This window comes from Drosophila ananassae, chromosome 3L (genome assembly GCF_017639315.1).
Source record: "Drosophila ananassae strain 14024-0371.13 chromosome 3L, ASM1763931v2, whole genome shotgun sequence".
Classification (NCBI taxonomy): Eukaryota; Metazoa; Arthropoda; class Insecta; order Diptera; family Drosophilidae; genus Drosophila; species Drosophila ananassae.
Window position 1 is genome coordinate 24,642,906 of NC_057929.1, and position 27,298 is coordinate 24,670,203.

At 44.2% G+C, this 27,298-nt stretch overlaps 1 protein-coding gene across 3 annotated transcripts in view; it reads right to left on the reverse strand.

The window, feature by feature from the left end:
- LOC26514435 (Down syndrome cell adhesion molecule-like protein Dscam2) overlaps window positions 1-27,298 on the reverse strand; it is a 1,172,063-nt gene that overhangs the window by 93,362 nt on the left and 1,051,403 nt on the right. The window lies entirely within an intron of this gene.

Below are 27,298 nucleotides of genomic sequence, written 5' to 3' on the forward strand. Positions count from 1 at the left end.
GAAAATAATCATAATATGCTTAGCTGCAGCTTTTTTTTATCAGCATGTATTCGTCTCTGTTTTGTCTCCCAGTTTTGCATGCGCTTTATTGTTATTTGTAGCGTATGAGCTTTGGGGAGCTGTGGTAGAGTTTCTGCGCTCTTGGTATGCGTTTGTTGTGATTTGGAATTGATTGGAGCCGCATAGATTAGGGTTAAATTGAACCCAAATAAAAATATTGAAAATTTGATTTGAAACGCGTCTATTTATTCGGCTGCTATTAAAAACTATTAATAGCAAAACAGAAGGAATACAATACACAGACAGATACCGCTGTGAAAAAAAGTGATACAAGACCAAAAATTCGCACTTTATCGAAATCATTGGCTAAGACGGTATATCTATGTATACTATAGATATGAGCTTCTGTTTTAAATCTGACTAAAAATACTTTTTTTTTAAATTCAATAAAAAATTTCCGCATTTAACGCATTTAAAACCTCGTTTTGGAAAACGAGGCTTGGCCGATTATAAAATAGTTTTTTCCCATAGAAAAGCTTTGAAACGACCAATCGATCAAAGACGACTAATTCTTTTTAAGTATTTATTTTATAACGAAAACTTTAACGGATTCAGTAAATTGCCACTATTTAATAACATCTTTAATGTATCTTTGGTTCATCATGAGTAAAATTGTCCTAAGCCAACAATAAGAAAAATGCAATTCTTAAAAATTAAATTTGTATATGTAGAGTGTCAGTGTAGAGTAGAGGTGGGCATAGGCCGGGCTTTTTTTTGTGGTCCGCCCGTTAATACCCGAAATAGGCCCGAAAACAATTTCATTGCATCGCGCTCTTTTTGGTTATGCTCGAATTAGAACCGCCATTTATCACATTTAAATTTTTGGCCCAGATAAACCCATATCTCGCTCAGCGGAAAAATAATTTTATTTTTTAGTCTATTTAGCTTTAAATGAAGTAAGAAAAAAATCCTTAAACTGAAAAACAAAAGCATTTATTCAATTATTGTCTTTTGAAGGCGTCCTATATGTAGGACACTGGGTACATAGGGTATGATAAAAAAATGTACAATTTAGTGTAAAAATCAACAAAGCACTTGGTGTGTAGTCTCACATCGCTTTTTTTACATCGTGTAGTGGTTTTTTGATGACATTTGGCACATCTTGTCATATCGTAAATCATATCAAAACGGTCATATCGTAAATAAGGTATATAAATAAGGCAGATGCAGAAACATTGTACCTATGATTTGCCTGAAACCTAGCTGGTCGAGAATACCTCCTCCAATGTAAATGTCAACTGTTTTGAAGGGCCATGTCAATACAATACACCAAAAGAGGGCAGTACCATTTCTTTCCTTATGTATGTAGAAGCTTATATTTTGGTCCGATCTATATAAGCTAAGATCTACGCCTCCCATATTTGGTGTGGCTTTCAACATGCACGATCAGCATCGTGAACCGTAAGACCTCTAAAAAATAAACATAGTCGATAGGTTTGTTACTGCTGTACTATATGTAGGACCAATAGTTACACCCGCTTGAATTATCCACAATTTACAAAAATCATAATTATAAATATATTATTTTGAAAATAGACACATTCAACTTCAGTTTAAAAACAAACCCGAATAGTTATTTGCACTTTATGGATATTTAATTTGCTTATCTTTTGAAGCGTACCGTGTGATAACTTTTGTTTATTGCGTTGGCATGTTTGGACGTGACGCGGGTGTCCTACATAAAGGACTGTAGCTGAATCATGAGTATAGTAGCTTTGAAGGCAATCACGAACGAGGATGGGAGAAGTATCAATTCGTTGGATCAATAAAAATTAGAAGATTTTGCTAGAGATAGTTATTTAGGGTAGTTATTTATTTGCATTTAGTTTAAATGTAACTGCACATGCACCACACAACCGCCACCAGCCTTCAATTGCAACGATAGAAGCAACATTTTTACAGGAATTTGCATCTCGATGGGCCCAACGAACCTGCATTGTCGGAAACGAGCGTAAGTCCGTAAAAAGAAAATATATGTCTATATATATAAGTATATAAGGTATTAGTAAATGCGGTGACAATTGGTACATATGACAGATAGGCTAAATTAAAGTAAGATGAATTTGTAGCATAATTTTTTTTTGTTCTTTAATTTTGATTTCCTTAGTTTCCTTTTGAGTTTCCTTATTTTGATATGGTGCTAAGGCGTATGAAGTGTATTTTGATTTAATTTAGTAAAGATTATGTATATTATAATGGAATAGAAGAGTATTATCTGTGTGTGGGGATTATGGTGATGCAGTTTTCAAAAAGCTCCGAAATCGTTTGAGTCTGTAGAGTACATTACTCTAGGGATACCAAATAGATTCACATCGAGGTATCAAGGCAGGGAGGGTAAATACCAGGGGAGCGTACAACATCTCAGCCACCCCGATCAAGCGAAAGTTTTCCTGATCCTAAATACAACCCGTGTCCGTCCGTTTTCTACAGGGCTCAGTGAATTGCAATTAAATAACTATTAGAGTAGAGTTGTGTTATGTAGAAAGCTAGGAAGAACCCACACAGTTCCGACAAGTTTAGAACCGAGCAAAGCGAGAAGTGCACGCCCCCGAAACTCGACCACTCCTTAATGTCCTAGGAGCTAACGATGCCCTCCCTTCATTGATCATGGTTTTTCAGAGTTAACTAAAAATTTCCCATGATCCCTTCGTTGCCAAGCGCTACTTAGGCGGGTTTAGGAAATCAGAAAATTAAGATTTTACGCTAACATTATAAAATAGTGTATTAATATAAATGGTAAAATTGTCTGGGTTTTACTTTGTTTCTTTATATCTAGGACTTTGAGCAAAATTAAGTAATGAGGAAAAATTATATAAATATTTAAGTATCTGGTATAAGAATGGTTTAGATATATAAAAACTGGTTAAAAAAAAAAAAAAACAAAACAAAATTTGTTAAAAATAGAATTTATCATCAATTAAAGGGTATAGATGGTAAAAATGGTAAAAAAGTGAAAACTTATCATAGAAATAATAAAATTTTCAATTGGGTTACTTCAATGTAGAATTATTGAGGTGAGGCAAACTCACTCATTTTCTGCGTCCACCGTCGAAAGCTGGTTGCTGCGCTGTAAAAAATAATTATAGCACAAAAAAAAAATATACCAAAAAAATAATAATTCTTTACATCGAACAATATTATTTTCCTAATGAGGAACATTTTTTTCTTTTAACTCTGTTTCACGCACTTTTCACCAAAATTTACAATTATTCCCTAATTTTCAATTTTTTTCTCTTCTTTTACAATAAAACATAACTTAAAAATAAGCTCATGACAATTATTTCATGACTTCTTATGCCTATCCCTCTCAGTTCTCTCACTAGAGTTCAATGAACCCTCTGGGGAACATTTAGGAGCTATGCTCCATCGCACCTTCACTACCGAGATGATCCACCGCGTGCTAATACCTATTTCGCTTTAGTGACCCAAACTGCATCGGGGCTCCCGCACCGACTCCGTCCGTCTCGCTTACTCCTTCATCCCAACGTGGAATGGGGGCCTAAGCTTGGAGCTCTTTTTCTCTTCTGTCTCGTTCACCAATATCGCACTAATAACACATGATTATATTGCAGCTGCCGCGGAGTGTAGGAATTTTTTTGGAGGAGTTTTTGTTTGTAAATTTTAAATCATTCTATAACAGCTTATAACTACTTAGTTATTAAATAGCCCAGGTATCACCAAGCTAACCAATTTTCTGAGCTAGGTCGGGGTGAGGTTAGGTTAACTTAGGGGTCACATATTCACTATTTCACTATTTTCCCCATGTTTCAGCTGCTTTCTTTCTGATTACCTCTAGAGAGTCCTCACGGCTAAAAGTGTAGAGTACGTTGCACCAGATGTAATCATTTGTTGCCCAAAAACCCAAATAGTAAGATGTGGATCCCAGACTGGAATGAGTTGCTGACCTCAGCGCACAGCTGATTTTACTAAGATTTTCATCCCAGTCCTTTTGGTCGCTGCGAAGATAAGCACGAATGCCAGTAATCACAGAACGATTTACCCGCTCCGAAACATTAGCCTAAGGAGCGTGCACCGCCGTTTAAGTGTGCGTGATACGATGACTCCCAAGCATACCTTGAAATTTCTCGGATCAACTGCGACCCGTTATTGGAAACAATGCTCTCAGGAAAACCAAATGTGTGAAAAAGATCCTCTTCTTAGTAATTTAGAACAAAGTCCGCTGTAAGTTTTTTTACGGCTCTAAGAAAAACAAGTTTGGAATAATGGTCAAGCACAATGAAAATCTTTATATTCCCACTACGAGACCTAGGATAAGGGCCTAAAAAATCAGAAACGCTGGAAAAACCTCTGCGTCTCGACTGCCTTTCCCTTAGGTGGCCTCAACGCCATATTCGGTGCTTTAGTCATCCTACAACTTTCACAGGCTGAAATGTAGTTCTTCACGTCTATCACCATTCCTGGCCAGAAACAATATCGCCGAATTCTCTCAAAAGTTTTGTGAAATCCCCCGTCCTGTGTGCTTTATTTAATTTCTTTGATACAAAGGCTGTAGGTAATTCATCCTCAGTAATAGACTTCTGCACTGGACCCCTCCTTCTCCAGTTTTACTAGCGTCACAGTGTATGAAAAAGGGTCTCTCAAAGTCTGAGGTCTGTAATACCGGCGCTTTGGAACGCGGCGTTGCAGTGTTCCTGTGGGAGTTTTTTGTACATCTCTTACAAGAGGGTTTATACGCATAAGGAAGACCACAAACATAACAAAAGATTTTCCTTTTTGATGCGCATTCTTGGTATCTTGGCCCTTCCTTTCTGCAGTTCCAACATACCAGAAAAATTCTCCTAAAACATTCCACGCAACCCGATAAGCGCCAACTCCTTACCAGATCTATCGTCTGACCACTCGCCTGTACTCCTCCAACTAAATCTACATCCAGTTGCGGTAGATACACCATTCAGACTAACAACTAATGAAACCAACTGGCTCAAGTACAAAAAATATGTAAGTTCGCACATCGAGTTGAATCCACGTTTGAATGACGAAGCTGATATCAACTTATCTACAAACGCCCTTGAATCCGTCTTGGTCGCAGCAGCTCGCATGTCAATCCCACAAACGCAAGAAACCTCGTACAATCATAGATACACGAACGTTGAAATAGAAAAGCTTGTACAAGCAAAGCGACGCTCACTGCGAGACTGGCAATCCAACAGATCACCATCTGCAAAACAAAGGTTAAAAGATGCCACACAAAGACTCACAGCTGTACTCTGCCAAGAAGAAGAAAGGTCCCAAAAACATTTCATAGAGCAGTTATCCCCAACGAGCTCCAAGTTCCCACTTTGGAGAGCACACTCATCACTCAGCGCACCAATAGAACCTGCAATACCAATTAGGACATCCACAGCAACTGGACGCGCAGCGACGGAGAAAGAGCCGAGAGATTTGCAGAACATCTTCAAAATGTATTTCAGCCCAATACAGCATCAAATGGGATCTTATTGCCAGCAACATCAGATATCGACACATCTACGTATGATCCAATTGTATTCAGACCACACGTGTTACTCAAAATCATAAATGAACAACTCAACCCAAAAAAATCCCCAGGATGCGACCTAATATCACCAAAAATGATTATCGAACTTCCTCTCTGCGCAGTTCGAACTTTGCCAACTCTTCAATGAAATTAGGAGACGTACACACTTCCCAGAGAGACGGAAAAAGTCGATCATCATAATGATACCAAAACCTGGCAAAGACCGCACAATTGCTTCATCATATAGACCAATTAGTTTACTAACGTGTCTATCAAAACTCTTTGAAAAATGCCTCTTGGCACATATTACCCCACATCTCAGAACACACAACAAAATCCCGACTCATCAATTCGGTTATCAAGAAAAACATGGAACCATCGAGCAAGTCAACCACATAACTTCTGAAATCAGAAATGCATTCGAACAAAGGGAGTACTGCACTGCGATATTTCTGTGCCGGAGTTCCTCAAGGCAGCGTGTTAGGACCTACACTGCGGATGGAGCTCGTTGGGATGGAGCATGCAACTCACCACATCCACTTTTGCTGATGACACAGCGATCCTAAGCCGATCGAGATGCCCCAAGCAAGCAACGGCGCAACTTACTACACACCTGGTGGCAGTGGAGAAATGGCTATCCGACTGGCAAATCAAAGTTAACGAACAAAAATGCAAACACGTAACGTTCACACTTAACAGGCAAGACTGCCCCCCAGTTATTCTCAACATCACAGTGGCTCCGGTAGCAAATGAAGTGACATATCTTGGCGTACCACTCGATAGACGTCTTACTTGGCGCAGCCACATTGAAGCCAAAAGAACTTATTTAAAGCTCAAAGCCAGCAACCTCCACTGGCTTATCAATAGCCGCTCGCCCCTTAGCCTGGAATATAAGGTACTCCTATACAACACAGTTCTGAAACCAATCTGGATGTACGGTTCTCAGTTGTGGGGGAATGCCAGTAACAGCAGTGTGAATATAATGCAAAGAACACAGTCAAAAATTCTCAGAAGCATCACCGGGGCACCGGGGTACGTTCGGAATGCAAACATTCACAGGGACCTTGACATACCACTCGTCAGAGAAGAGATAGCACAAATCACAACAAAGTACTACAACAGGCTTCAGTACATCCAAATCATCTCGCGAGAGCCCTCACGTGAATTTCTAGCAGCTCCCGCCTACACCGCAAGATAAATTTATGATTAAGATAATTATAACTGTAACGAACAGTGAGGCGGCATCTCTGGATGTATCGGACGAGAGGAGGGAGTTGCACGCTGTGTCCGGCCAGATCTCGCCGGCTAGTGGGTGGGTTCTGGAACACCCTCTTCTCTCCCCTCGATGCTGCCTCGGGAATCATAAATTGAATCGATAATGATGCGTGCGCGACCCCACGAACAGCGTGGGTCAAACCTGAGCTCCTCAGACCAGAGTATATTAGGATCCTTCGGAGATCCCCAAGAAGGTACATGGCATAGGTTGGCGGCAGGGCGGTGGCGACCCAAACGAGGCGAAATATGTTTTCTTACTCCATTATAAACTTCATTGTTTTATTCCTTAACAAAAGACCTTAAAATTCTAGATGACATCCTTAACCTAGCTTTCTAACTATTCCAATACTTCAATATGTGATCTCTCTGACTATGCTTAATAATATCTTACTGCTAAAGATTTGCGAACTTAAATGTATATTCGATTTGGTAGGATTTGCGGACTCGCGTTCAATTTCATGACATCGGATTTTAGCTACTAAGAGAGCGCTACTACAAAGACCATGCGCGGGGCTGACTGTATAACCGGTGAAGCCTCTTGGGCTGGAACTCGGAAAACGAGGAAAGATATTGATCGGAGAATTCCGTATCACTTCTGCTGGCTTGGCATAGATTTAGGATTACTCACTCAATACATCCGCGACGAGTCGTTGAAGCGCTTCCACTACTCGAGGCTGGAAAAGATAATATGCAATTCGGGAGGGCCTTTGCCTAACCCGTCAACAATGCCAACAATAAAACATACAGCCAGTGGCAGAGCTCTGACGCGAAATCTCCGCCCACTACTTCTTCTTCTCCGCTTCCGGCACCGTTAGGCCATCAGCCGGTCGAGTCTCTCCGCTCTCCTGATTGACAAAGCGCTTTTTGAAAGCGCCGCAAGCGCCCTGTCCCTGCTTCCTATCCTATGGCTGAAGGCTAGTCCATGCCTGCTCCTCCGAATAACGGAACGCTCCTTTAAAGCGCAGCCAGCGCTCCGCTCCCGCTACTGCTCCTATAGGAGTTCGACGGCGTGCTCCTTAAAAGCGCCGCCAGCACTCCGTCCTTAACTTTACTCCTCCGAGATGACGCCTGCTCCTGTGATCGACGGGGTGCTCCTTAAAAGCGCCGCCAGCACTCCGTCCTTGTTTTTACTCCTCCAGGATGACGCCTACTGCACGGCGGCTCCTGCGATCTGCGGGGTGCTGCTTAAAGCGCCGCCAGCCGTCTTCCTTCACTACTCCAGGATGGCGCTTACTTTACGGCGACTCCTGCGAGGTTAGGGCCGAACCCTATCCGGATCTCCAGCTTTAATATACCTAGGCCCAAGCTTGGCATTATATCCTACAGCGAAGTTACTACCGCAACGACCTTCCAATCCAGCGCTAATTATTAGGAACATGTAGTCTCTATTCAGTTAAATCAAACTGTTAGATAACCTATTATTTTAAAATTTGCAACCTTATTGTAAGACTCATAAAGAGAAGATCTAATAAACAAAATCAAGCTTACAAATTTCATTATCAATCTGTTGGTTATTCTTCAAGAGCTAAGTAAGACGCTTGGAATGAGCGTTGACTCTACTTGAGCTCTACTGGAGCTCGTGACCATGGATAAAAGTTCTGATCCTAAAGTAAAATCGAGCAATAGATTTGCATGGAGAACATGAAGATTCATTTTTACACATAAGGCCTTAAGTCCACAAATCATTGCTTGATTCTAGTCTGCTTTCTTAATTTTTTTTTTTTTTTTTTTTTTTAAGCTTGATTTTATTTATTGGATCTTCTCTTTATGAGTCTAACAATAAGGTTGCAAATCTTAAAATAATACGTTATCTAACAGTTTGATTTAACTGAATAGAGACTACATGGTCCTAATAATTAGCGCTGGATTGGAAGGTCGTTGCGGTGTAGGCGGGAACTGCTAGAAATTAGCGTGAGGGGTCTCGCGAGATGAATTGGTTGTACTGATAGCCTGTTGTAGTACTTTGTTGTGATTTGTGCTATCTCTTCTCTGACGAGTGGTATGTCAAGGTCCCTGTGAATGTTTGCATTCCGAACGTACCCCGGTGCCCCGGTGATGCTTCTGAGAATTTTTGACTGTGTTCTTTGCATTATATTCACACTGCTGTTACTGGCATTCCCCCACAACTGAGAACCGTACATCCAGATTGGTTTCAGAACTGTGTTGTATAGGAGTACCTTATATTCCAGGCTAAGGGGCGAGCGGCTATTGATAAGCCAGTGGAGGTTGCTGGCTTTGAGCTTTAAATAAGTTCTTTTGGCTTCAATGTGGCTGCGCCAAGTAAGACGTCTATCGAGTGGTACGCCAAGATATGTCACTTCATTTGCTACCGGAGCCACTGTGATGTTGAGAATAACTGGGGGGCAGTCTTGCCTGTTAAGTGTGAACGTTACGTGTTTGCATTTTTGTTCGTTAACTTTGATTTGCCAGTCGGATAGCCATTTCTCCACTGCCACCAGGTGTGTAGTAAGTTGCGCCGTTGCTTGCTTGGGGCATCTCGATCGGCTTAGGATCGCTGTGTCATCAGCAAAAGTGGATGTGGTGAGTTGCATGCTCCATCCCAACGAGCTCCATCCGCAGTGTAGGTCCTAACACGCTGCCTTGAGGAACTCCGGCACAGAAATATCGCAGTGCAATACTCCCTTTGTTCGAATGCATTTCTGATTTCAGAAGTTATGTGGTTGACTTGCTCGATGGTTTCATGTTTTTCTTGATAACCGAATTGATGAGTCGGGATTTTGTTGTGTGTTCTGAGATGTGGGGTAATATGTGCCAAGAGGCATTTTTCAAAGAGTTTTGATAGACACGTTAGTAAACTAATTGGTCTATATGATGAAGCAATTGTGCGGTCTTTGCCAGGTTTTGGTATCATTATGATGATCGACTTTTTCCGTCTCTCTGGGAAGTGTGTACGTCTCCTTATTGCATTGAAGAGTTGGCAAAGCTCGAACTGCGCAGAGAGGAAGTTCGATAATCATTTTTGGTGATATTAGGTCGCATCCTGGGGATTTTTTTGGGTTGAGTTGTTCATTTATGATTTTGAGTAACACGTGTGGTCTGAATACAATTGGATCATACGTAGATGTGTCGATATCTGATGTTGCTGGCAATAAGATCCCATTTGATGCTGTATTGGGCTGAAATACATTTTGAAGATGTTCTGCAAATCTCTCGGCTCTTTCTCCGTCGCTGCGCGTCCAGTTGCTGTGGATGTCCTAATTGGTATTGCAGGTTCTATTGGTGCGCTGAGTGATGAGTGTGCTCTCCAAAGTGGGAACTTGGAGCTCGTTGGGGATAACTGCTCTATGAAATGTTTTTGGGACCTTTCTTCTTCTTGGCGGAGTACAGCTGTGAGTCTTTGTGTGGCATCTTTTAACCTTTGTTTTGCAGATGGTGATCTGTTGGATTGCCAGTCTCGCAGTGAGCGTCGCTTTGCTTGTACAAGCTGTTCTATTTCAACGTTCGTGTATCTATGATTGTACGAGGTTTCTTGCGTTTGTGGGGTTGACATGCGAGCTGCTGCGACCAAGACGGATTCAAGGGCGTTTGTAGATAAGTTGATATCAGCTTCGTCATTCAAACGTGGATTCAACTCGATGTGCGAACTTACATATTTTTTGTACTTGAGCCAGTTGGTTTCATTAGTTGTTAGTCTGAATGGTGTATCTACCGCAACTGGATGTAGATTTAGTTGGAGGAGTACAGGCGAGTGGTCAGACGATAGATCTGGTAAGGAGTTGGCGCTTATCGGGTTGCGTGGAATGTTTTTTGTGACTGCAAAGTCTATCAAGTCTGGCCATTTTCTGGGATCTGTTGGCCAATATGTAAGTGTCCCAGGTGACACACAGTCTAGCTTGTTGTTTGGTTTTATTATTGCGTTGTACAACTGCCTTCCCTTTGGAGTCACCAGTCGAGATCTCCAGTGCGTATGCTTGCCATTAAAGTCTCCAGCTGCTATAAATTGTTCGCTCAGAGTGTTGAAGTAGTCCATGAATTGGGATTCGGATATTGTAAACCGAAAGGGACAGTATACGGCGCCAAGCTTTAGGGAACGGTGGTCTATCTATACCTCTATAGATGTAGCTTGCTTGTAGTTAGTGGCGAAACTATTGTGGAAGCAGTGCTTAATGCGTTTTCTAATCAGAATCCCAGTGCCTCAGCGTGCTTTCCCGTCTGGGTGATTCGTGTTGTAGAAGAAATAGTCTCGAATTTGGAAATTGTATTTATTTGTAAGATGAGTTTTTGCGACTAACATTACATCGATATGGTTGTTATTAAGGAATTGAGCCACAGTGATATACGAAGTGGAGCCATTGATTACTTTGTCTGGTTTTGAGCAACAAGCAGCTCAATCAAAACGTTCTGGTTTCGCACAAGATCTTGTACAGTTGTCTGCATGAATATCCATCATACTTTGTTGAAGATTACATATCATTCCTTCAAATTTGTTCGTAGACGGTTCTCCTGGTTGGTGAGGGGAAACTGATGATCGTAGCTTGGTGGGGGCGGTGCTTTTCAGGCCCATTTTTAGAGCAGCTGCAAAGCTTTCGGGTTTTTTGGTGAACTCATTATAAACTGAAGGTTTCACGGCTGTAGGGGGGAAGACATCACGCGTTGATTTCATAGGTGTAATGTGTGAGCGAGCAGTGGTCACTCTTTGGTGTGAACGACTTTTCAGTTCCTTGTAGACTGGACAGCCCCTGTAGTTACCCGTATGGTTGCCTCCACAGTTTCCACACTTTTTGCTGCTGGGATCCTCTTTGATTTTTGGGCATTTGTGGGAGTCATGAAGTTCTCCACAAACAACGCATACTGGACGGAGCGTGCAGTAAGTCCTTGTGTGGCCGTTTTACTGACAATTATTATACTGCACCGGCCCATTTCTCTTATGCGGCTCTTCTACGGTTATTCTGCGGTGAAGTAGGAACTGAAGAGTAAAAATTGGATGCACTTCATTTTTTTTCAGAGGCTTGGTTTTGGTTTCGGGTTCTACCTTCGAGTTCTACCTTGAACAGAGGTTGAGGCTTTCTTTCTCTATTCAAAATTTTAGTAAAATTTTTTACATTAAAACATTTTTCCTTCAGTGCGCCCGTAACTTCAGCTGGTGTTACTTCCGGTTCAATACCTTTAAGTGCTACTTGCTGGCCTTTACTGCTTTTTAATTGGTACGTATAGGTTTTATTGTTGTCGTTTAAATACTTCGACAAAATTTTGTAATTTACTCCCGTATTAGTCTGAACTTTTGTTTCGCGAATATATTCCTTTGTTAGTGGAATTATGTGGAAATTGTCTGGTCCGATTAGATTTAGTATTGAGCTTACGAGAGCATTAGAACTTTTCTCTCTAATGTAAATCGGCGGCGGTTTGGGCTTTTTATTGTCCCCTACGATGTATTTCATCGGATTTATGTGCCAAAATAGCAAACCTGTTTGCTTCTATGGGCTTCTCTGATGTGGATTGTTTTGAGGTGCCGCGAGTTATTTTGGCAGAATTACCAAGTCTAGAGTTCTGCGGGCTGAGCTTACGTTTTATTTGTATGTACCGATACAGGCCAGTCTGTACGGCCGAACGTTGTTTAGAGGAGAGCGCGCTGGTGTAAGGTGCTGCATTATTTGCTTGCACAGCAGATTTCGTTGTTGCAGTAGATGGTATTGCGCGAGCAGTCGATACTTTTGTAGTTGTTGTAGAAGTAGCCGTTGCAGTTGCCAGTGACGTCACTGTACTGGTGACCGTGGCTAAGCAGGTTGGCATGAGGGAGGGGTAGGGAGGTTTTGTCCAACAAGAGCGCTGGAGAGCAAGAGCGCGCCCTGCCTAGCGATGTTGGATTAAGTTCATTACTCGAGCTTGGAGTTATTGATTGCGGTTGGGTAGTTTTTGTTGGGTTAGCGGTCGTGTTGTCTTGGGTTGACACGATTGAGTGGTATGCGTTGTTTCGTTGCAGAGAGAGCCGACGGTCGTCTTGCTAACGTTTGAGCACCGTATGATTGTCGAATTCACTCATAGCTTAATGTTTTGAATTTTCTTCTTGTTTATTTACACAAAATGGACGATGTTTATCGCACTAAGCGTCTTTTCTCCCACTGTGTGTTGATTTTTATAGGTACTGGTTTTATTTAAATTACTTGTAAGAAGATAGGAAAAAAAGATGAGAAATAAACACGTCTGCACTCGCCGACGATCCGATTCTTTTTGAAAGAAGAAAAGAAGTCTAAAATAAAAAAAATAATAGTGAGTTAAGTGGTCAATAGCCAGCTGCTAGCAGCTAAGCGACTGATTCCAACTCTTATGTCTCAGGTAGCCCGCCACATTTTCTTCTCCACCAGTTGTCACTTTCGAACCCACATGTCACTGGACAGGATATCCGCCTAAGGCTGAGCATCCTGTGCTTCAAATGACGATCCAGAAAACTACTGACCCAATTAATCATTCAGGAGAAAAATAAATAAATTTAGGTTAAAGAAAGAAACAGTTAAGGTCTAAATTGTAGTGAGTTTTCTAGACTTCATATCCTTCAAAAATTTTTCAAATAAAATCTAGCTTCACCATTGGGCGCAAAAAAAATAATTAAAAAGTTCCTACTAATAACACAGGCTAACAGCAAAAAATCTCCACGCATAATTTCACCTTTTCCATAACCTTTAAGCTCCCTTTAACCAAAGTCCAGAACAAACATAGGTTCTATCACCCACAGTTTCCGCGGTACACCTAAGAGAAAAAATTGATAAAATTTTACCATATATTGAATTATGTAGGCCGTGAAATGGCGATGACCATCATTGTTTCTAGTACATATCATTTTTGAAATTGTGAGGAGACACACGCCAAGACAGGTGGCGAGGGGAAAACAGCGGGGGGACAGGCAAGCTAGCACGGCTGCGCGCACGGAAGGAGGAGAAAGAGGAATCACCGTGGAACGTAACGGTCCCGGACGGGCTACCGCGGCCGCGCTCGAAAGCGGGGACGGCGGGGAACGAATCGGCCCACGACAGCGCAGATATGTGGAATGCCCAAAGAAGGGGGGGAGCGCGGGGATATCCGAACAAAGTCCGGTGACTTGCACAATAACAATACGAATCGGAGGACCAAGCGGGGCAAACGGGGGGGAGCAACAAAGAAAGCCCGCCAATAGAAATGCGGCAGGAATTGGAGAAAGTTAACGGCGAGAACAGAGGAGCGAAGGATTAACGGATCTGGAAGCGAGATTTGCAAGGATTAACGGGCACCTCAGACACGGAGGGGCTCCTGGAGCAAAACGGGACTGAGATTTCTAGGAAAGCTGGAAGAGTTGAGTGTAAGACCCTCTGTGGGTAAGTCTGGCATTCAAGCGGGAAAGTTTCCTTGGAAGAATTTGGAGTATAGGTTGAAGGACCGCCCGTGGGTAAGTCCGACAGTCTCAATTTTTATTGATTGGGATTTGAAGCGAGTGCGCAAGGATCTGCGATCAGTAGCTTGAAGACCCTCTGTGGGTAAGTCCGGCGGCGGTAAGCGAATCAGCCAAACAGTAGAAATCAGGAGCAAGTGAGAAAAGGATCCAACGGTAAAACGAGAGGGGTTGGGTTATTCCCGGACACGACAGGTATCCTGGTGTCATAGTGTCAGCGACGGATCGGCCTGGCGTACGCCTTGTCGATTCCTGACCGTTAAGACCAGGTGTGATCCTGTAAAGCGAGGGGTAGCCAGCTCGGGAACTCAAGCCCAACAGTGAAACCAAGCAGGGACACCCCGGGAAAGTCAATAGAATCCTGTTCCAGGCGCTAAGTCGTATGCACAGCGTATCACCTGGAGTTAAAGGAGACGCGACGCCAAAACGTCTACCATAGAACCTGCGGAGCGTATGCACGGAGGTGTTTGGAGGCGAGTGGCGTACGCAACCGGGGGCGTGCCCTACGGGGTGGGTAGGCCCTTCGTGCCCTGATCCGTCCGCCAGGCACCGAGAAGCGCATCCTGCCTGGCGTATGCCTGGAAGGTGAGTCTATCGGTCTGCTAACACGGATTAGGTGCCAGCCATGGCAACAGGGCATTCCCAGTGAGCCAAGGATACCGAAGGTCCACGGTGCCCGCAAAGGAGAACCAACGACAGGATCAGCGACAGGAGCAGCGAAAGGATCAGCGTCAGGAGCAGTGACGACAACAAACATTTTTTGCTTTTAGCTCTGTTTCACGTACTATTTACCAAAATTTACTGTCGGGTCAGGCAGCAGCCACGGCATAAATTGAATCAATATAAATATAACATATATATATAAATGTAAAAATTATAGTTTAGCATATAATCTTTTTCTCATCGCTGTTGTTAGTCGCAAGCCGATTCTTCTCGGCCGCTCGGCTTCATTTTATCTTTGTCATTAAGTTAACGAGCTTTCGCCCGTCCTATGCTAAAAGGCGGGCCCACTTGTACTCTCTTTCTCAGTGCATACGCATTCTAAATCGAAGCTTTCTGGCACTCCATTTCATATGCAAACAAAATAAACATTTTATAACGTTGTGAAACAAATAATTCCCTTTTTTGTTATTTTGGAAAAAAGGGAAAAGTCATTGAAAAGACTCAATGACCAAACATTGGTGACCCCGACGTGATTTAATTAATAAAATTAACAATTCCACGAGCATAAAACAGTGCGAACATACCCGTTTCAGTTTTTGCGCGGTGTATTAACATATGTATGTGCATTTTTGAACATAAACGGCATACAGTGCATCAGTGAAACAATTATTTTGTATTTATACATAAATCATTTAATAATATAAATAAATAGAATATATACAATTGTTATCCGGTCCGCCAACATACATACGTTCCACTTGCAAGTGCATTCGACTCACACAAGCGTTCATATATATATACATTCCATAACTCAGTGTACGGTTCTGAGCGCATAGTGAGATAAATCGTGTTCGCTGCGCGCAAATATAATTATATATAATAAAATAAACAAGAACTATAATTTTTGAGCCAAATTAATTTGTGCGTGTTTTTACCCAAATTGAGCGTATTTCAATTATAGTGGTTATGAAATCCAGCGGCCCCGTCACAGGAGAACCCACTCCATCTCGGAGTGCGATTTTAAAATGCAAGGCAAAGGGTATCCTCCAGGATTTGAAAAGGATCCAAGGCGCCCTGCAGCCAATGTCAAAGGTGGAGGATGCAATGTGCGTCACCGCCAGTTGGTCGCCATATACGAGGATTTTAAGGCCATCCACGGGGAGCCTAAAGAGTTAGGCATTGCTGAGATAAGCAGCGACTTGCGATGGACAGTGTCTGAGCTTGTAGCTCCGATGCATGCCGAAATCGAGCACGAGACGTCGTTGCGCTCTGCTCGAATTGCTGCCCATTCCACCCTTGCCAGTGGAGTTTCCAGTGTCCAGGTGGAACCAGCGCTCAGTCGGAGTTTTCAAGCCTTGCCTCCTCTTCCTCTTCCTACTTTCAGCGGAGGATATTCAGAGTGGGCTGAGTTTCATTCGGTCTTTTCGACGATCGTAGGCTGCAATCCTTATATAAGTAAGGTGGAAAAGTTTCAGAGGTTGCGATCTTGTCTTCGGGACTCCGCTTTAGAGGCAGTTCGTTCCTTGGAAATCTCCGAGGAGAATTATGATGTCGCAGTGCAGCTTTTGTAGAATCGATTTAATAACCGTCGGTTGATATTTCAGGCTCATGTGAACGAGATTCTGGGCCTCAATCTATTGAGGCTAGGCGACTAGGACTATGTCGGAAATGTCCCCAAGCTGGCCATCACCTGCGTGAGGAGGCATCACAGTCTGTTGCATTTTTTGGAGTTACAGTCTTCCAGCAGCCAGCCTTCTACTGTGCCGTCTGCATCAGCCGCAGCCGAGTGCGCCGAGCCAATAGGCGCTTCACCATCCACGGCTAATGCACTAGTTTCCCAGGGTCGCAGCGGTGAGACAGCCTTACTGGGCACAGCGAACATTCTCATTCGGAGTCGTTCTGGGGTTTTTGTTCCATGCCGGGCTCTTTTGGATTCTGGATCGCACAGCTCAACAACCAAGCACGTGATTACATCCCGACTGGATAATCAGCTGCAGCTTCGTAGACGAAAATCGTACGTGGTAGTGTCGGGCATTGGCGACACCGGCTTCGCGACAGACGGATTCTCTGTTGTTGCTCTGAATATTCGGCCCTCGTCAACGCTGTAATCGCCACCAACATCACGGACCTCTAGCCTAGTTTCAGCTTGGATGTCTCCAGCTGGAATATTCCGTCAAACCTCACTTTGGCTGATCCCCAGTTCTTTAGACCGCAGCGGATCGATTTATTTATCGGAGCCAGTCTATTCTATGATCTGCTGTGTGTTGGTCAAATCCAGCTCTCAACTGGCCTACCGGTGCTGCAGAAAACCCGGCTTGGATGGGTTGTGTGTGGCGGTGGTTCACATCTGGGGAGAAAATCGTTCGTAGTCACAGCCCACAAGGACGTTGTGAAGAGCCCAAGCCAGCTGGATGAGCGCTTAAAGTGTTAAAGTCTCCAGTCCCGCCTAGTCCACGACCTGCCAGACAGTATTTCCTGCCACATTACTGCGTTTTGAAGGAGGACAGCTCAACAACCAAGCTCAGGGTTGTCTTTGATGGTTCGGCTGCCACTACGTCTGGGTATTCATTGAATGACGTTTTGATGTCTGGTCCAGTTATCCAACCAAAGCTGCTGCACATTCTTCTTCGAGGACAGCTATCTGCAGTGCATTCTTTGGCGGAATTCCACCCAGGATGAGTTGCAGGTTTTTAAACTAGATACGGTCACTTATGGGACATAGCCGGCCTCATTTTTATCAATTCGAGCAATGCATCAGGATGAGTTGGCACAGGATGAGCAGTCTATGTTTCCAAAGGGTGCCGAAATTCTGCGTCGCGATTTTTATGTTGATGATCTAATTTCCGGAGGTGACTCAATAGAGGAGGCTACCAACATAATGCAGCAAACATCGGGGATCCTCGCCAAGGGCCAATTTCGGTTGAGAAAGTGGTGCTCCAATGTTTCTGAGGTGCTCTCTGACGTACCGGAAGAGGATCGAGAGTCGTTCCTAAGGTTTGATGATGGCAGCAACTTTACGAAGACTCTTGGCCTAGCTTGGAATCCTTCTGCTGATCGCTTGCTATTTTCGTTTGAAGGGCTCCAGTCACCCTCGAAGCCCACTAGGCGTATCATCCTCACCTCAATCGCCCGGCTTTATGATCCGATAGGGCTTGTTGGACCTGTCATTACGAAGGCGAAGATCTTTCTTCAGAAGCTATGCCGTGAGAAGTTGTCCTGGGATGAAAGTCTACCCCAAGCTCTTCACTCCGATTGGGACATGATTTGCTCCAGCTTCGCCATGGCGCAGCGTGCTGAATTCCCTAGATGGTCACTATCATCACAGTCTGAAGTGGAGATTTATGGATTTTGTGACGCAACGAGGCTTTGTGTAAGCATCGAGGCTTATGGGGCTTGCATTTATGTCGTATCCAAGGGCACCAGGTCAGAAAGTCATTTACTCTGCTCAAAGTCCCGAGTCGCTCCTCTAAAAACAACTACGGTACCGAAACTGGAGTTATCTGGAGCAGAGTTGCTAGCTCGGCTTATGTCGGAAGTAGTTCAGTTGAAGGTCTACGATGGGAGGTATTTCTGCTGGTGCGATTCTGCTGTGGCGTTGTCCTGGATTCGGGAGGAGCCCGCTCGTTTTAATGTTTTCGTCGCCAATCGAGTTTCAATAATCCAGGAATTGACCAGAACGATGGAATGGCGTTATGTCCCTACGTCTTTGAACCCGGCTGACATCGTCTCGCGTGGTGCTCTGCTCAAGGAGTTAGTTACTGACAACCTGTGGTCCGGCGTTTCTTCTTGGACTTCAAGACCAGTGGCCAGCAGCGGTTGTATCTGAAAAACTCCTCTCTGGAGCTAAGGGCAAGGGTTCTGCTAATCAAATCCCCGTACATTGACGTGACAGCTGGTTCCAAGAACGCCAACTCTTTTCCAGCATTGCAGCGTGTGTTCGCTTATGTGCACAAGTTCTCACAGCGAGTCCGTCACAAGGGTGTCACTGCTAACGACATAAAGGCTGGAACCCACCTACTATTGCGTCTGGTGCAGCGTGAGTATTTTTGGGATGACATACAGGCGCTTCAGAATGGAAAGGAAATTTTGTCAGCCAGCATACTTGCCATATCCTCTCCTTCTTTAGACAAGTTTGGCCTGTTGCGTGTGGACGGTCGTTTAAGAAATTCTACGTTGGATTTTGATAGTCGTCATCCAATTATATTGCCTAGAAGCCATCCAGTTACTCGGGCTATAATTGTTGACTTCCATGAGCGTAATCTACACACGGGACCTCGTGCTCTGCTGGCTATTATTCGATCCCAACACTGGCCGATCGGGTGGAGGAAAACGGTGACGACGGCATTGCACAAGTGTATGTATGCTTCCGCACCAAGCCTCGGTTGCTGGAGCACATAATGGCTGATCTCCCGGAGCAAAGAGTCAGCGGTTGCCAGGTTTTCGGAGTGACTGATGTCGATTTTTGCGGCCCATTTTACTAAAAGCCAGAAGTTCGCAATAAGGCTCCCGCAAAATGTTACGTGAGTGTTTTCATTTGCTTTGCTACTAAAGGCGTGCACTTAGAGCTTGTAAAGGATCTATCCACGTCTGCGTTTTTACATGCTTTAAACATGCTCCTCGATCGCCGCATTTTGGTGGACTCTGGAAAGCGGCTGTCAAAACTGCAAAGCATCATTTTTACCGGGCTGTTGGATCCTCAGTTCTTGGACTTGACGAGCTGCGAACTCTGCTTTGTCACATTGGTGCTGCCATAAATTCATGGCCTTTATGGTCTCTTTCTTAGGATCCTGCAGACCTTGATGTGCACTTTTTAACTGGTGGCTCATCAGTCAGTTTTATTGAGCCTGATGTCACAACGCTGAATTTCAACCGTATGGACAGTTGGCAGCGTGTGTCTTTCCTGCAGCAGTCTTTCTGGGCCCGATGGAAGGAGGAGTATTTAAGCCTTCTTCAGCAGCGCTCCAAATGGCGTGCGTCCGGCCCTGCCTTGGCGATTAACGATGTGGTGCTATTCAAGAACGAGAACCTGCCCCCCATTAAGTGGCCGTTGGCTAGAATTCTGGATCTAGTCCCTGGTCGGGATGGAGTGCCTCGAGTGGCGGTGGTTAGAACCGCTTCTGGAACTACCAAGCGCGCAGTGACCAAGCTTTGCCTATTGCCCCTTAAGGATGAATTTGAAGGACAGGCCTCAACTGGGGGGAGTATGTCGGGTCAGGCAGCAGCCACGGCATAAATTGAATCAATATAAATGTAACATATATATATAAATGTAATAATTATAGTTTAGCTGTTGTTAGTCGCTAGCTGACTCTTCGAGCTTTCGCCCGTCCTATGCTAAAAGGCGGGCCCACTTGTACTCTCTTTCTCAGTGCATACGCATTTTAAATCGGAGCTTTCTGGCACTCCATTTCATATGCAAACAAAATAAACATTTTATAACGTTGTGAAACAAATAATTCCCTTTTTTGTTATTTTGGAAAAAAGGGAAAAAGTCATTGAAAAGACTCAATGACCAAACATTTAAGTTAAGGTGTCCAATGGTCGGTCACCTGATTAAGAATACTCTGTTCATGGTTCGATGTGCGTGATTACAATTTATTGTTGGTTTCTTAAGTTAACAATAGTTCGAAAGTGTGTTAAGAATGGGTTCTTAAGGGTAGAATTCTTAGATTGGGTTAAAGATGTCCAAGTTCGGCTTAGATGCTCAGCGGTCCGGAGAAGACTGACTACGCAGAGTTGAGGCCCTCCGGTCGTCGGTTCGGAATTGGCTGATCTCCCACTCCAATCCTATACGCGGAGTCAGCGTGTGTGGTGTCGGCGTGTGTGGGGTCGGCGGATGTGGAGTCAGCTATCCGGTGTCAAGAGTCAGCGTAACACTTATAGTTTTGTGTCAGCTCTCCCGCAACATTTTAGTCAGCGTACATAGTTGCACACTTGTGACTTAGTTGCACTCTTGCGACATAGCCGGATGTACTTGAACCCACAGCACTTGAATATAGGGAATTGTGCTTATGCCGTGGATTCGGGTTTAAAGAGTCTGGGTCGAGTTCAGGGCGTAATGGTAGGGGGCGAATAGTGCTGAGTAAAGGGAGGGGCTCGAATGTGCCGAGTGATAACTCCTCCCCCTCTAAAAGTCTGCGTCCCGCAGATCAGTTAGCAGAATGGTGGGCTGTCGTCGATGTCTTCTTTGGGTTCTCCAGATCCTCGGTGATAACCCTCGTGGTTGGTATTCCTTTGGTGGAGGTCAGCTTCCTCCAGATGATGAACAGGATCAAGAAGACTACTAGTGTTAGAGAAGCCTCCAAGGCGTAGGAAAAAGTTACGCCTCGTGAGACGCCAGACATCGCCTGTGTGTTTTGGGCGTTGATGTCATCAACATAACCAAGGGAAGGTCTGTAGCCGGTTACCGTAATGTTGGTTAGTACCGGTGGTAAGGCCATAGGGTGATTTGCAGAACGGGCGGTGAAGTTTTTGTTTCGGACTGCGACGACTTCATTGTTGAACTGGACTATGTACGTCCCTTCCAGTTGGTAGTCCCTTTCGAGTGTTGTGAGCGATCCATTATAATTGGAGAGGAATAATGTTCCATCCTCAACCAACTGCACGACTTCCTCGTTGCTCCGAAGGTATGAGCAAGATGCATGGCCACCCTTCAGGAGCCGTGGAATGCATGAGTTCTCCTCCAAGGCTATTAAATCCTCTTCTGGGCAGACTGTTATATTGCCGATGGTGGTACAGCTGCCCACTACTGCATACGTTTCCTCTCCGTTCAGTGCGAACTTGTGGTGTTCGAGCACTATTTGTCTTCCGCCTGATACTGTTGGATACAAGCGTACAAGTTCGTATCTCCTGTTTGATACTTTGGGGAGAGCCAGGACGTATAGTAGCGTCGTGCCATTGGAGAGTATCGTTGGCCGGGAAAATTCCACTGCTTCCACAGTGTTTTGGTACGGGAGATCGTTGACTTCCATGAGTATGGCTTCAATTTCCTCGTGATCCAGAAGGTTCGAATTCGCTACTCCTGTCTTGGCAAGTTGGCAGGCCCTCGTGATTTCCGCCACTTGGTCAGCCAGGATAATTGCTTTATGCAGTGTTGCTGTAACTGCGTGGAGGTCTCCGTTAATCGCATTGACTCTCGCTACCACATCATTTAGTTCTTGAATCGATTTGTGGCTTGCGTCGAAGAGTCGAGCGTTGATCCGAATCTGCTGGTTGTTGTTTTCGCTGATCATCTTTTCCGAGTTGAGTACCGCATTCCAGTCCTCTGCATCTGGTGATCCTGCTATCCATTTCCAGGCAGAACCCAGCCAGTTTACTGCTCGAGCTCTGCGTGTTGTTGGCCTCATTACTCTGTTCATCCCTTCCGCTGCCTGCTCCAGGTAATGCCTCGTTATAGTTTTGATGCGTTGATCCGACAGGGTTTCCGCATCCCGGCTAGTCTCATCCACTAGCTGCATCATCCTCGATATGTCGATGACGTGAGCCAGTTTGAATATTCCGTTGATGCGCCATACTCCTCCTTGTTGCAGTGGTACGACGGGTGCGTCATATTTGTATATGCGCGCGGCTGACATGAGACCGATGGTTGTGAGGCTTATAGGGCATTAATCAAGAATGAAAGAAAAGCTAGTGTATATGCTATTCATACTTATAATATCTTATTCTACGTTTAATATTTTGTGAAAGTGTTGAAATAATAAAAAAGTTTTTTGTGGTTTGTTTTTTTTCTTAAAAAATAGAGGGTCGTAAAGCGCTCTTCAATTCCTCAAGTCTGCTTTGTGTAAAATTTTCCCTGATTTAGTTTTTATTGTCACTTCGCGATTCTCTTGGACCTCCTCTGGTCTGAAACGTTGTTTCTCTTTAGTTTTAATCTGCTTGTTAGCGACGAAAACCTTATCCCCCGATTCATATTGTTTAGGTTCGGACCTATTTTTATTGTGACCTATATTGGCCATAGCCTGGTTTCGTTCAATCAGGCCTCTAACATCTTCAAGTGTTTTTTCCTTGAAGTTAGATAGACCCTGATAGTTAATGCGCGATGCGCGGTTTAAGAATAGGTCAACGGGCTTTTTGTTGGTCACTGAATGGACAGAGTTGTTGTATCTGTCTACAGCGATTAGCGCTAACTGTGCACTTGTGAATTTGGGATGTTCGAATTTTAAGCACCGGTAGATTTCCAAAAAGGTGGAATGAAATCTTTCCACTTGACCGTTGACTTCACTCCTCTGAGTAGGGGTATAGTACAATTCAATCTCCAATGTGCGGAGATAGTTTAATACCGTCGGACAAAGGAGACCCCTCTCGTTGTCTGACACTATCATTCTAGGCACCGTAAAGTAGTGAAGGGCCTCCAACAATGTTTCGCGGAGGTGAATTGATGCCTTGGATTGTAGGGGAAAAAGTTTGGCGAATTTCGTGAATTTGTCAATACAGCTTAGATAAACCTTTTTTTCTAGTGTGAATACGTCGATATGCAGTATTTCGCATGGGTAGTTTGGGATGGGTGTCGGTTGCAACTCTGGTTTATTGGGATGACGCTCGTATTTGAATCGTTTGCAGCAGTCGCACGATGACAACTGGGCACGTACCGTACTTGTCATTCTGGGAAAATAGAATTTCTCCAAAATTTGAATAGTGACTTCCTTTGGACCTCTGTGGGCCCTGCGATGTTCCCTTTCTATTATCTCGGAGATTTGCTCTGGATCAGACAAATCCTTTACCAATCTTTGCGTTATTCGAATTTTATATAGCTTAAAATTCTCAAAGCATGTAGATTGGAAGGATGGGAGGTAAGTCTCGGCAATCTTTACTCCATTAATTATGGAGGGTTTTAAATATTTTTCGAGAATGTTTACTAGACTGGACATGGTCTCGTCATTAAGTGGGATTAAGTGACGGACATAACCAACATGTGGGTGTTCACATGAGTACTCAAGCTGGTTTTCATCAAAAACCAGCTGATTCCTGAACGCATTGATTGGTGCTTCTACATGTGGTATCAATTGAGAAGCATCCTCAAGCGCACTGTGAACGGTAGCCAAGGAGTCAGTTTCAGAGGCAGTGCACGTTGTTGACCCGAGGTAGTTAACTTGCGTTGTGATACGCAAAAGGGCGTCAGCGACGACGTTGGATTTACCGGGCGTATAAGAAATTGCGGCGCCATATTCTTCAATTCGCGACTTCCATCGCTTGAGTTTCGCGTTGAAGTTGCGATTGCTCAACGCGTACGTAAGTGGTTGGTGATCGGTGTATACCTTGATTGACCCTGCGCCATAAAGATAAGATCTAAGATTATCTAATGCCCATACTATCGCGAGCATTTCTTTCTCTATGGTAGCGTAGTTTTCCTCGGTTTCGTTCAATGCACGAGAAATGTAAGCTATTGGTCGGTCCTTGCACTGCTCGTCTTGAGACAGAACAGCACCTATGGCATAGTCCGACGCGTCAGTGGTCAAATGGAATGGTTTACTAAAATCGGGGAAAGCTAGGACTTCAGAGGAGGCAAGAATCGCCTTCAGGTCATTAAAGGCCTGTAAAGCTACGCCATCTAGTTCGATCGGAACCTTCCTAGATTGCGATGCTTTAATTCTAGCGTACTCTCCTCTTCTCAAATTCGTCAATGGTTTCGCGATTGTCGCATAGTCCTGAACGAATTTCCTGTAATAAGAGGCCATTCCAAGAAAACTTTTCAGCTCCTTCACGTTAGTAGGGGGCTTCATATCGATTATTGCCTTCACCTTCTGGTCGTTTGCCTTAATACCGTCCTGCGTAACAATATAACCTAAGAACTCAACTTGTGTGGAGAGGAAACGTGTTTTCTCCAAGTTTACATGTAGTTTGGCCTTCCGAAGATTTTGGAAAACCGCACGCAAATTGTTCCAATGACTCTGATAGTCTTCGCCAAAAACAATAATATCGTCGATGTAGACGTAGCAGATTTTTCCGATGTGTTCTCTCAAAACATCGTCAATCATCCGCTGGAAGATTGCCGGGGCATTTTTTAGGCCAAATGGTAGACGAAGGAATTCGTATTTCCCATTGAGGGTGGAGAAGGCCGTTTTAGGGATGTCTTTTTCGTTCATGTGAATTTGGTGGAAGCCAGACGTCAGATCAATCGTCGTGAAATACTTGGCTTTCCCAAGGCTGGCCAGAGTAGAATTTATATCCGGTATCGGGTAAGTATCGGATATCGTAACCGCATTTAGGCGCTTGAAGTCGATAACCATGCGATACTGTTTCTCACCATTTGGTTTAGGTTTTTTTGGGACAATCCAGATCGGAGAGTTATACGGGCTGGCAGATGGCCTTATTATTCCCCCGTCTAAGAGTTCTTGTATTTGCTTTTCAACCTCCCCCCTCATGTTCGCGGGGTATGGGTAACTGCGAGTGAAAATGGGGTCCTGAGTGCTAGTACGTATTTCGGCCTTAACGGTTGTATTTACCGATTCCCCTGACGAAAGTGGTTCAAAAATTGTTGCAAATTCTTTAAGTAGATTGTCCAGCGCTTGTTTGGTTTCATCGTCATGATCGCCGTCAATCAGGGCATGGACATTGGAGGAATATCTCGCCAGAAGGGGTATCTGGGTACCAGGGGATATTAACAGAAGATCGTTTTTTCGATCAATTAGGGCTTTTGCTTCCCTGAGAGTATCGTCACCGATGATACCGTCGAAGGAATTCAGACCAGGCAGAACGTAGAAGGTGGTAATTGCGTCATTGCCAATGGGCTCAAAGAATCGTCCTACCAGGCAATGCGTGATTTTAACATTACCAGCGGCAGATTCAACATAAAAGGGAGTGGATAAGGGGATGGAGCCGGCGGAGTGTTTTTGGCTAACAAAGTTCTTATTCGCGCCGGTGTCGATAAGAAACTTCAACTTGTTGCCATTTCGCGCGACGTATTCTATGTATGGCACGCTGGATAGGCGTCCGTCATAAAATTTGCCTCATCGTTAACGTTCTCGTTGTCGGCCTTATGGTATGGGGCATCATACTCAAGGCTCGAGTCGTGGGCGCTCACCGCTTCGTCTACGTAAGTAGCTTGACAAGCGGAATTTTGCGTGTCGGTTTCGGGCATTGTCACCACGCTGGACGGAACTGCCGCCATGTGGTACAATCTTTGTGCCTTCTTGAAGGGATTCGGGCCGGGTGCGGACCCATACAAGGAGTCGTTTCCACGGCGCATGCCAAAGCCGGATTGATACGACTGACCGGACCGATTTGATTCCATTTTAATGGCTGGTCGTGGTCCCTGGAATCTATTAAAGCCCCGTGAATTGCCGGATGAACCATCATTGAAGGTTGCGCCCACCGGTGCCCTCACTGGTGGTTGGAATGAAGGCGGAAACCGTGGGGCCATCGGAGGCGCATAGCGTGATGCGTTTGTTGGGTAGCGGGGTTGGAAAAATGGGGTGAACTTATTTGTATGTTCCATTCGTGCGTTACCCCTGACCGATACATTTTGTAGCTCCAGGCAAAAGGAATATGCCTCAGGCAAGTTCTTCGGACCCCGAATTATCAGTAATTTAGAGGCATCGCCGTTGAGTCCTCTTACAAAAACATCCAGCGCTTTGTCCCTATACATCTCAATCAGGGCACTGGCCACGTTAGGCGCATGCTCTGATTGTTTTAATTTGTTTAAGATCAAGGAAAAGTGATTATTGACGTCATTGTAGAATTGATCTAGGGTTCTACCTGCCTGTGTCAACTGGCTTAATTGATACTCAAGGGTTCGGACGTCTCGCTTGTCGGCGTAGTGAAGCGAGAGGACCCGCTTAATCTCCGACCAATCATCGTCCTCCACATTATAAGAAGAAAGCGCCAAATCGGCGTCACCTCTTATTTTCTGCCTAATATAAAGAATTATGGTCCTATACAAGGGCTTGCCTATAATGATTTCATAATCATTGACAACGGCTTGCGCCCTGTTAATCCAGGACACAAATTTCCCGGGCTCCCCCTCGAAAGTCTGGAGCTCCTTAACGCAATCTGGCAAAGTAGATGTTTCTTTTAATTCATACTCGGTGCGCGGACGGACCAAGGGAACGGGTTGGATTACCGCGGGATTACGTCTTTCATGGTCTAGCTCGAGGGTGGCTACCCTCGTCCCGACTTTCCTGATATCCTCTTTAACTGCTACGACCTGATCTAAGAGGGTCTTAAGGCTCTCGTCAAACTTTTGCAGGGTGGCCTTGATTTCTTCCATATCAACAGCAAGGGGAAAAATGTTTATTCAGAAAAATATAATAGACCTATGTCAAGGGGTCTCAAGAGAATGACGCGTAAGTCGAATGCAAAAATAATAAGTAAGTAATTTTAATATCTTTAAATGATGGTTGAACTTCTGTGTTCTTTAATAAAATTTTTTAATAGTTGTATTTGGCTTATAGTATAATTTTCGATATTTGTAAATGGTGTTTGGA